Below are 12,184 nucleotides of genomic sequence, written 5' to 3'. Positions count from 1 at the left end.
TTAGAAATTACAAATCATTGCTAAAAGAAGCCAAAGAAGATGTAAGTAAATATAAGGACATTCATGGACTGGAAAACTAAATAGAGTTGTCAATTCTATCCAAACCGATGTACAGATTCAGCATAATCCCAATAAAAATCCCAACATCATGTTTTGAAGAAATGGAAAAGCCAATTATCAAATTTATTTGGAAGGGTAAGGGGCCTTGAATAGCCAAAAATGTCTTTAAAAAGAACAAAGTTGGAGGACTCTCACTGCCTGACTTTAAAACATATTCTTGTAATTAGCTACAGTGCTAAAAAACAGCATGGTACTGGCATAAGGACGGGCACATTGACCAATGGAACTGAATCAGGAACTCAAAAATACATTCTCACATCTACAGTCAAGTGATTTTTGAAAAGGCAGTCAAGCCCACCCAGCTGGGCCAGAATAGTCCCTTCAAAAAATATAAACTTACTGTTTACGTTCATGTAAGAATGATATACTTCAATAAAATTTTATTTTAAAAAAAACCTCTTAGCAGTGGGTAGGATTTGGACTAAAAATGCCTAAGGTGGCCTCCTTCAGTTTCTTCAGGGCTCTGAAAGACTGCCCTTGGGCTGAGGCTGAGTTGTGTTTTAAGAAGGGTTAGGAGCCAGTGGGAGAGAACTATGGGAAGCCAGTGAAACCATGTTGTTTTTGCCCTGCTATGGTGTTTCTTTCTATCTTCATAGAGGCCTGAAAACCTGGAGATATGTGATAGCCAATTTTTTTCCTCCAGAGATGGGCCACCAACTTCCCTTTACCGTTCACTGTATGCATAGGAAAGTTTATGGGACTTGGACCCCTACTTTAAAATGAATTTGGGAAAGCCCAAAATTAAAAGGAGAAACAAACATTTGTTGAATAAACCAATGAATCATAGACTGCTTCTAACAGGAGATAAAGGATTTGAACTGGTCTTGCAAGGATGAGAGAGCTGGTTAGTTGAAGAAAATTGGTGAGTAGGAAGCAGTTAAATACAACACAAGCCTCTGAGATGTCTGTAATTAATTTCCCTCACTAGGTGAAGAAGGTCAACCACCACAACAGGGAGCCAAGAATGCCTACAACTGAAAGCAGAATTGCATCCATCATCCATCTGGAATCTAAGCCCCCTCTTGATATAGATGTGGAGTGGACACGGCCTTTCTAGGGTCCACAGGATGGAGGAATAGAGAATGGATTAGAGTGGACTTACTGGTATTCTATTCATGAACTATTGTGATTAGTAATCGAAGAAAATGCGGCATTGGTGTGGAGAAAGTGGCCATGGTGGCTGCTGGGGGTAGGGAGTGGGAGGAAGAGATGAGATGTGGAGGCGTTTTCGGGTCTTGGAGTTGTCCTGGGTGGTGCTGCAGGGACAGTTACCAGACATTGTATGTCCTCCCGTGGCCCACTGGGTGGACTGTGGGAGAGTGTGGGCTATGGTGTAGACCACTGACAATAAGGTGCAGCGGTGCTCAGAGATGTATTCACCAAATGCAATGGATGTCTCATGATGATGGAGGAGGTTGTTATGGGCGGAGGAGTGGGGTGAGGGAGGTGGGGGGTATATGGGGACCTCATATATTTTTTAATGTAACATTAAAAAAATAAAAAGGAAGAAAAAGAATATATTAAAAAAAAGACCAAAAAATTTTTCCCCTCACTAAGCCACTGCAAGAATAAATACCAGGCTTATTTCTGGGAGAAAGTCAGAGACTAGGCAATGATCAGAAAAATAAGTGGGGACACTATATTACATCATAATGGTCAAGAATGCAAGTTCTGATATCAGAGTACCTTTAAGCTTAAATCCCAGATCTTCTGCTTATTAGCTGTCTGATCCTGGACAACTTACCTAACCTCTCTTGCCTTATTTATCTGTGAAATGGGGATACCTACCTACCTCACAGTTTTGGTGAGAAGATGAAATGAGGTAATGCAAGGTACATTGTGTAGAGGCCTCCGTAATTTTAATCAATGGATCCAGATACCTGAAAACTGTAGTTATGGTCTAATTGTGTGACTTTGGGCAATTTACCTAACCTTCCTGTGCCTCTATTGCTTCATCTGTAACATGGGGATAAAAGCTGTACCTACCTCATAGGGCTGTTGTAAGAGTTAAATGAATTAAGACATGTATATGTAAAGGATTTAGACAAATTCCTAGCACATATTAAGTGCTCAAAAAGTGTTGAATATTATACTGTTACTTTTATAGTAGAGGGTAGTTTGGCTGCTTTAATTTTCTGTTTACATGTGTCTGCTCAACTAGCTTTGTTACCTTATGTCTCCCATGCCTAAATCAGTGTCTGTCCTAGAGAAAGTGAAGTTTGTTGAGTGAGTGAATGAATGAATGAATGCTGACAGGTAAACAATTATAATACTGTGAGAAGTGCTAAAACAGCATGAGTACATCTCTGGTTCATTGGATTTACCTAGGTCAGCTAACAGGGAGGTGAAGATGGTCAGCCGCCACACCAGGGAATCAAAAGTGTCAACAATTGCAAGCAGAGGAATTGCATCCATCATCTGTGTGGAATCTGAGCCCCCTCTTGATCTAGAGGTGGAGGGGACATCACCATCCCAGGGTCCACAGAATGGAGGAATAAAATATGGATTAGAGTGGACTTACTGATATTCTACTATAAAACTATTGTGACTAGTAATAGAAGAAATTGTATCATTGATGTGGAGAAAGTGGCCACAGTAGTTGCTGAAGGTGGAGAGAGGGAAGAAGAAATGTGATGTGGGGGCATTTTTGGGACTTGCAGTTGTCTTAAATGATATTGCAGGGTCAGATGCTGGACATTATATATCCTGCCATAACCCATTGAATATACTGGGGGAGAGCATGAACTACAGGTAAACTATTATCTCTGTGGTGCAGCAGTGATCCAAAATGTGTTCACTGAATGCAATGAGTGCCACAATGATGGAGGAGGTTGTTGGTGTGGGAGGAGTGGGGTGTGGAGGGGTGCAGGGTATATGGTAACCTCTTATATTTTTTAATGTAATATTTTTTGTGATGTATATATCTTCAGAAAATACAATTTACAAAAATGATGGGGTGGGGAGTGGGGTATATAGGAGCCTCTTATGTTTTTTATGTTTTTTAATGTAACATTCTTTGTGATCTATTAACTTTAATAAAAAAGTGTCAAAACAGAACAGCATGAGTACAGGGCACAAGGGAGGATATAATCGAGGTTGAGCAGATCAGAGAACATTTCTCTGTGAGGAGCAGTTCTCTTCCAGATCTTTCCCAGTGTGGTCAGAGCTATCAGAACAAACTGTATCTGGGAATTAGGGGAAGAGATGCTGGATAGCCACCAGGTGGCGGTATTGCAGAGGAGATTTTAGCAGTAGAGGTAAAGACCAGCCCTTACCAGCCAAGAGTCTGTTGTTTATAAGTCAGTTTTCCACAAGTCTCTCCTTTTACTTTTACTGGAACTGTAGTTGGTGCTGGGGTTTAATGTATACCCAGGGGACCTGAATCTCTGGACTGACCATGTGACAGCCAGGCCCTGAGCCTCAACAAATCTGCAACTCCTACACTCTGGTTTATTGGACTTACCCCACTCATCTAACATGGAGGTGAAGAAGGTCAGTCACCACACCATGGAGCCAAGAGTGCCTACAACTGAAAGCAGGAGGATTGCATCCAGTATCCATGTGGAATCTAAGTCCCCTCTTGATATAGATGTGGACTGGACACAACCATTCTAAGGCCCACAGGATGGAGGTATAGAGTATGGATTAGAGTGGACTTACTGATATTCTATTCATGAACTACTGTGATTAGTAATCGAAGAAAATGTGGCATTGGTGTAGAGAAAGTAGCCATGGTGGCTGCTGGGGGTAGGGAGTGGGAGGAAGAGTTGAGATGTAGGGGTGTTTTCGTGACTTGGAGTTGTCCTGGGTGGTGCTGCAGGGACAGTTACCGGACATTGCATGTTCTCCCATGGCCCACTGGGTGGAATGTGGGAGAGTGTGGGCTGTGGTGTAGACCATTGACCATGAGGTGCAGCGGTGCTCAGAGATGTATTCACCAAATGCAATGAATGTCTCATGATTATGGAGGAGATTGTTGTTATGGGGGGAGGAGTGGGGCAAGGGGGTTGGGGGGGTATATGGGGACCTCATATTTTTTTAATGTAATATTAAAACAATAAATAAAGAAAAAAAATAAGTGAGTTTTCCTCTCCTCTCCACAAAAATTGAACCTGTGACTTCTTTCCCTTTGTATTACTGGCATTGAAGCACTGACATTCCTGTTCCAAACTGTTTTGGGAGCTGACTCAAGTTCTGACCATTCTGTCATCAGGCAGAGGAGAGAAATGATGCTGAGTATGTTTCCAGTTCTTTGGATATTGGGCTTCTAACTCCCATACCACTGACCTACTATTTCCCCTGCTATGCACACATGCAGAAAGTTAAAAGGGGTAAAGGAAGAAGCAAAACTAGTATTTTTTCGAGATAGCAGGCACTATATCAGACATTTTATATAACCATTTCATTTAATTGCCATGCAACTCTGAAATTTTGTGATTTCCTTTATCTGTCACCCTGCTTCAGCAATTATTAACGTACATGTGGCCAATCTCATTTCAGCTTCACCCCCACCGACTCCCCTACCTGACATCATTGGATGATTTTCAGGCATATGCCAGGCAGATATTTCTTTGCATTACTTCGCTTGTAAATACTTTTGTCCATATCTCTGAAAGATAAGGACATTTCAACACTGTTACAGTACCATTATCACACTAAAAATATCTCAACAAATAGTAATTCCTTAACATCATCAAATAGCTAGTCAGTGTTCAAATTTACCTGTTTGTCTCATCTAAAAACAAAAACCACAGTTGGTTTATTGAAATCAGTTTCTAAACAAGGTCCATAGATTATGTTTGTATGATATGTGAACTTTGAGCTGATTTAGAGAGAAACAGCCTCAGAAAGGATCATCTGTTAAGTATTCAAAATGTATATATTGAACCAGACCTGGTATCAGGTTGGAGATACAAGGTTTATGAAGACATGGTCCCTGCCTTCAGGTAACTCAGTCTTGTGCTCTTGTAATGCTCTGTGAATATACCTATCATAGGACTTCTCATATTATGTTTATGTGTCTGGCTTCCCTGGTAAAAGATTCATTTCTTGAAAGGTAGGGGCCATTTCATGCTCACCATTGTATTCCTAATACCTAGCATAGTCCCTGGTACATAACATAGTAGGTATTTAACAACTGTGGGAACAGCAAGTAATTTTTTTCTGACTGGGCAGTAGGAACCAATGAAGAGTTTTAATAAGGGCAGAGGCATGATAATGTTTTTACTGTAGGTTGGTAACTCAGGTTGCTAATTGGATTGGAGGCATGTCAGACTAGAGGTAGAAAGGCCAGGGAGGAGACTTTTTGCAGGGTCCATGCTAGAGAGGATGAGTTGCCAGAGCTAGGGCAAAGGCAGTGAATATGGAGAGGAGACAACAGATAGGAGAGTTATTGAGGATGTGAGTTTGGCAGGATTTGGTGATTTCTTGGCTGTGGAGAAAGAGAATGATGAGTTCCAGGTTTCTAGCTTGGTTGATGTTGGTTCTACCAACAGATTTAGAAGGAGGAGAAACAGACTTGAGATGGGGAAGACAAGTTCAGTATGGACATGCTGAGTTTGAAGTTCTGTGTGATGTTGAGGAGGCATTATCTCACCTGTGTGAGACCAAAGTTTAGGAGAGAAGTCAGGAGTGAATATCTGGGAGTCATGATCATATAGATGAAGATTAAAAGCCTGACAGTGGGTGCCACCACTCAGGAAGATGGCATGCAGTGAAACAGGAAACCCCAGCCCTTATGGAGGGGTTGGAAAATGAGAAGCCCATAAGAAAGATGGAGAAGGAGAAGCCAGGGAGATTGGAAGAAAACTAGGAGAGAGTGGTTCCACAGAAGCCAAGGTAGAAAAGAGTTCAGGAGGGAGAGAATGGGAGTGGTTGGTACTTTTGAGGGGGTAAGTGGGTGGTGGTGATGAATAGTTCAGCATGGCCGATGTTTCGAGCATGGTGAAGGAGTTGAGGGAGGTGAGACCAAAAAGGCCATATTGGCCCTCATCCCAAAGAGCCTTGGTCACAGGCTGTGGAGCTAAGGTTTCATTTTGTAGATGGGAAACCATAAAACGGATTTGACAGGAGTGATCTGGTCAGATTGGGGTGTTTTAGAAAGGTCAGGTTGAGGCAGTATAGAGGATGCTGTGGAGGAATGGGGCTGGAGGCAGGATGTCATTAGAGCAGAGTAAAATGGCACTTGGGCTGTGGAGGAAGGGATATACTTCCAAGTTCTTTAGTAAATAAAACTGGCAGGCACTGAAAATGGTGCTGGGAAGTGGATTTGGCTCAACTGATAGAGCATCCATCAACCACATGGGAGGTCCAGGGTTCAAACCCAGGGCCTTCTGACCCATGTGATGAGCTGGCCCACGTGCAGCGCTGCCATGCACAAGGATTGCTATGCTATGCAGGGGTGTCCCCCACATAGGGGAAACACCTATGTGAACCCCATAAAGAGAGCTGCCCTGCACGAAAGAAATGCAGCCTGCCCAGGAGTGGCTCAGCACACCCTGAGAGCTGACGCAGCAAGACGATGCAAAAAAAAAAAAAAAGACAAAAGATTCCCAGTGCCACTGATTAGAATACAAGCAGACACAGAAGAACACACAGCGAGGACACAGAGAGCAGACAACTCGGGGCAGGGAAGGAATAAATAAAAAATATCTTAAAAAAGAAAAGAAAATGGTGCTAATACTTGTTGAGCACTTACTATGTGCCAGGCACTATTCTAAGTGCTTACTTGAATTGTCTTATTTAATCCTTACAACCAACTTATGAGGTGATAATATTCTTAACCTGATTTTATGCATGAGGATACTGAGGCACAGAGAGATGAGATAACTTGCTGAGGATCACAGAGCTAGTAGGTGATGGAGCCTAGGTTAAAACTGAGGTGGTGAGGTGAGCTCTAACACATACTCTTAACTTCTATGTTGTTTACCCTTGATTAAATAAATATGGGTAATGAGGGAGTTGTCACGATTAGGTTCAGCTGTGAGTTATGAAATCAGAAATAACAGTGGATTAAACAAGACAGTACTTCAGTTTTCTTTCATGTTAAAGTCTGAAGGGCTTACAGTTTTGTCATCTCCAGAGTGTGACACTTATCCTCATGGAACAAGATAGAGCTCTAGGCATCACATCCATGTTCCAAGCAGCAAAACGCTGAGTCGAGGGGAGGAGAGACTAGATATTGGAGGACAACTAGCAGTCTATGCTATAAGAGAAATTCCAGGATTTTGGCATGGGTGTTTGCATGGAGGATAGTGTTGCTACCAGTTGAGATAGAGAATACGAGAATACAGGAAATATTAGAGTGGGCATTTATTTTTTGATTTGCCCAGTATTTTCCCCTTCTCTTGGAAGCAAAACCCTCATTTTTTTTTAAATGCTTCCCCTCCCCCTCTAAACCATGCAGTTCTAATGAGGGCTTCCAAACATAGCACCCTGTCTCCCTGGCCATGGTTGATTTGACTGAGGTATGGCCATGTGACCTAGGTTAGGACAATCTGAATCCTTCCCACCAATTTTTCTAACTTAATTTGGGGTGAAATAGTGTGTCCTCTTTTTTGTGTCAAAGCTGGGAGATGCATGGCCAGGAATTGCTGGTGGCCCTTTTACAGCCATAGGGAGGAAGCTTATCTAATAAAAGAATGCAATCAGTATGTGTTTTAGTTTCCTAGGATGCTCAAAGAAAATACCATGAAATGGTTTGGCTTAACCAGTGGGAATTTATTCCATGGTGACAGTCTGGGAAATTGTCCACATCAAGACATCATCAGGACAATACTTTCTTCCCAAAGACTGGCTGTTGGTGATCCTTGGCTCCTCTGCCACGTGGCAAGGCACATGGTGGTGTATCCTGATCTCCCCCTTCTCTTCTGGGTTTCATTCTGTGGCATGTGTTCTCTCTTTCTCTCTCCATTTCTCTCTCTCTTTCTCTGGGTGTGTGTGTGTATTCATTCTGTTTATAAAGGACACTGTAATAGGATTAAGGCCCATCCTGAATGAGGTGGGTCATACCTTAACTGAAATAGCCTCATCAAAAGGCCCTACTTACAATGGATTTACACCCCTAGGAATGGATTAGATTTAAGAAAATGTTTTTCTGGGGTATGTACAGCTTCAAACCACCACAGTATGCAGGCAGGAGAGATGGAAAGTGAGATTCCTATTGGTGTTCAAATTTCTGTCTTACTTGTCCTTGAGGCCCACATACATCATCGCCCTTTCTATGCTTATGTGAGACTTCCAATAAATTCCCTCTTTTGCCCAAGTTAAAGTTGTGTTTCTGTCATTTGCAATCAGTAAAGTCCCAATTGAAGCGGTGCTCTAACAGGTAATTCTGTAATCAATGTAGAAATTTGTTTAGTATATGTGTGTGTGTGTGTGTGTGTATGTGTGTGTCAGGGTATAGTAAATAGAAACCATAAGGAGGGAGACCATTTATGAGACTGTTTCAATAGTCTAGTGAAACAAGAATCTGATCTAAAGCAGTGTCAGTGAATGGTCCTGGCCAGTCTTACCATGTCCAATCTCTCTTAAATCTTGAACCAGTTGCCCACATCTATAGGCTGGTCATATTTACAATATTGCAGTGCAACTTGTTACTATTCATTAGGAGCATATTTTCCTCTATGTTCTTGGGTATAGTTATAATGGCTGCTTAAATTTTCTTATCTAATTCTAATACCTGGGCCATTTTGGATTCAACCGTCATCGATTGCTTTTTATCTTGAATATTGGTCATGTTTTCTTGTTTCCCATATGTCTAGTCATTTTGGATGGTCTCTTGGACATTGTTAAGGAAATGCTGTAGAGAATCTGGATTCCATTATATTCATCTGACAAGTTGATTTTTTCTTTTTTTTTAGCAGGTAGTTAATTTTGCCAAACTCAAACTCCCCTGTGGTGGGTAGCAGCTGAAATCTCTGTTCAGTTGTTTTTGCCTTATCTGGACTATTTGGAGTCTGCCCCAGGCATGCATAGTTTAGAGGTTAGACAGCAATTTCAGAAGTTTATACACAAAATTTAGGGGTCTACCTGTCTGTTTTTCTTCATTCCAGGATTTTACCCACACACTTTTCAGCTTCGGTGGAAATCCTAAACTCTCACCTCTGGTTTTTCAATCCAGTAAAACTCAGTTTAGTCCCTGCCTTGTGGCTAAAAGCCTTACAAATGGGAAACTCATCTAGTCTTGGTCATTTCTTTCAAGTATAGACTGTCTTCCACTTTCTGTCTGCTTTGAGTTGCTTGCCTGTACTTTCAGGTTGTTCTTTTTCTTTTATATATTTTGTCCAAAGTATATAATTGTTATGTGAAGGAGGATATGCTTCGTAGGAGCTAGTTGATCATTTACTGGCAACCAGAACCTGTCTGGTCACTATTATATAACCTGTGGCCAATGGAGCAAGAATGCTGTAGTGGTGAAGTAAGAAATTGTACCCAGAATCTGGCTTAATAAGGGCAATTTTTTTTTAATACCACATAAGCTAAATGTGAAGACATTTCAGGATTACATGTTTTCAACTGTGATAAGCTTGGTAAGCCCCAACTTGGGACTTCTTATGAGCTTACATAGTCTCATACTTGAGAGACAGAATCCCATTGCCACCAACCTTAGTGCCTTTCCCCATTAGAAGCTTCACTCATTAACTATTCCCATCCTAATATCTCATGATCACATCTGAATTTTAAAATAGCATTCTTTGAGTTTATAGCAGTTAACAAATTTCTATACAATTACATATCAAAATAACTGTCCAAGACCCCCACCTGGTCCTCTGTAAACCTAGTGTATTAGTCAGCCAAAGGGGTGCTGATACAAAATACCAGAAATTGGTTGGTTTATATAAAGGGTATTTATTTGGGGTAGGAGCTTACAGAAACCGGACCATAAAGCATAAGTTACTTCCCTCACCGAAGTCCATTTTCACGTGTTGGAGCAAGAGGGCTGCTGACATCTGCAAGAATTCAGACCCTTCCAGGGTCTTGCTTCTCTCTGGGCTCAGGGTTCTTCAATTCCTGGGGCATGCTTCTCTTTCCTCTGCGAGCTTACTTCCCGGGGCTCTAGCTTAAGGCTTCAGCATCAAACTCCAACATCAAAAACCCTCAAACTCTGTCATTTGCCATGCCTTTTATCTGCGAGTCCCCACCCACCAAAGAGTGGAGACTCAACACCCTACTGACACAATACTGCATCCAATATAATTTCATATGCCCAGAGGAAAAGATCAGTTTACAAACATAACCCAATATTTCTTTTTGGAATTCATCAATAATATCAGTAATATCAAACTGCTATACCTAAAATCTAGGATGGGGAAGACTGAACAAATTGAAAGGCTTTTTAGCAGGTTGAATGGTCAGGAATTGGTAGAAAATTATATATGAGGAAGAATAAGAGAGAGGGTAGAGTTAATGATGAGTTCTAGTTTTGTTTTGTTTGTTTTGTTTGCCTTGGGCATTTTGGATGGATAATAAATACAGGATAGAGAGAGTTTAAGGGAGATGAATTCAGCTTTGGCCATGTTTGAAGTATCTGTGGGACACCAAAGCAGAGTATATATGAGTCTGGAGGACTGGAGAAAGATCTGGGATGGAGATGTGTATTGAGGAATCACCAGAAGTTAAGCAATAGATGAGTCTTTAGGTATATATGATATGATCAGATAGCATGTGTAAAGTAAGAAGAGACTGATAGCAAAGCCCAGTAGTTAAGAGGTGAGCATAAGAAATGAGTCACTTTAGGAGACTGAGAAGCAACCAGAAAAGTAAAAGCAAAACCAGGAAAGAAGCCAGGGGAGAGTTTCAAGAAGGAATTAGTGGTCAGTAGGGTCTAACTCAGCAGAATATAGTTAATTAAACTATTGACTCTATTTGGATTTTACCAGTTGTCCATTTATGTCCATTTTCTGTTCCAGGATCCAATTGAGGATCCCACATCTCATTTAGTTGTTATGTCTCCTTAGCTTCCAGTGATCTGTAACAATTACTCAGTCTTTTCTTGCCTTTCATGACCTTGAGTCATTTGAAGAGTACTGGTTATTTTGCAAAGTGCCCCTCAATTTGGTTTGTCTGATGTTTTCTCATAACTAGAGTGAAGTTAAACACATTTTTTGGCAAGAATATAACAACTCTGATATTTTCTTGATCATTGCCTAGAAGTCCTGGCATAGGATAAAGAACAGTGTTCTGTTGGATTCAGAGCTGATGTCCCAGGCTTGTGTAGCAGATAGAGCAAAGTTTGATGAGTATATTGATCAGAGAGGCTGAAAAAATCGACTATAGGACCTGGACTACATAAAATAAGGAAATGTGAAGCCAGGGTGGGAGAAAAATGGAGGGATCAAAGGAGGTCTTGGTAAGGTTGAAGAGTTAGTGCAGAGAAAATAAGAACGAGAATAAGCTGGAATGATAATAAGTAGGTTAAACTTCATTGTTTTAAGGATGAAGAATTCTAGGTGATCACAAAGTCCAAGGTATAACCATGGAAGGTCATTGGTGATAAGGTGATCAAAGAAATGATGGACCAGGGTGTTGGATGAGTGAAAATGTGGAACATGAAGTCTCTTAGGGTAATGGCAAAACTTGTAGTAAAGAAGAAGAAACTAATTGAGATGCCATATTCCTCAATGAATGTAAGAGAGTGAACAGGAAATTAGTAGCTGACACAGATGTAGAAGAGTGTTATAAACAAAGGGTATGGGCCTCAAATAAAGCATCTGTGTGTGACAGCGGAAGCAGCAATTGGGAGCAAAAAGAGAATACAGACTCCATTTCCATGGCCTCTGAATGAAAGAGCAACCTCCACTCCGGAGAGCTGCAGAAAATGCCGTATCCTAAGGAGAGAGGTAGATTTTCGTTGAGCAGGAGTAGAGGCTATAGGCAATTTTTATCTCTTGAAATGGAGATTCCAGAAAACACATGGAAGGATTCAGCTAAAGGGCTAGTGAGAATTGAATAATGAGGTAGGAAATGCAGAACAGTATGGAACTACAAGAATCGAAAAAATAACTAGAGTGGCTTTCACTTTGGATGATGACCCAGGATAAGTCACTTGGCCAAGGACATATAC

At 41.2% G+C, this 12,184-nt stretch overlaps 1 long non-coding RNA gene across 2 annotated transcripts in view; it reads right to left on the bottom strand.

The window, feature by feature from the left end:
• The window catches only part of LOC131277225 (uncharacterized), a 78,884-nt gene that overhangs the window by 20,498 nt on the left and 46,202 nt on the right, over positions 1–12,184 (bottom strand). The window lies entirely within an intron of this gene.

The sequence above is a fragment of the Dasypus novemcinctus genome, chromosome X, assembly GCF_030445035.2.
Source record: "Dasypus novemcinctus isolate mDasNov1 chromosome X, mDasNov1.1.hap2, whole genome shotgun sequence".
Lineage (NCBI taxonomy): Eukaryota > Metazoa > Chordata > Mammalia > Cingulata > Dasypodidae > Dasypus > Dasypus novemcinctus.
The sequence above is the reverse complement of the archived record's forward strand: the minus strand, read 5'-3'. Positions and strand labels throughout refer to the sequence as shown.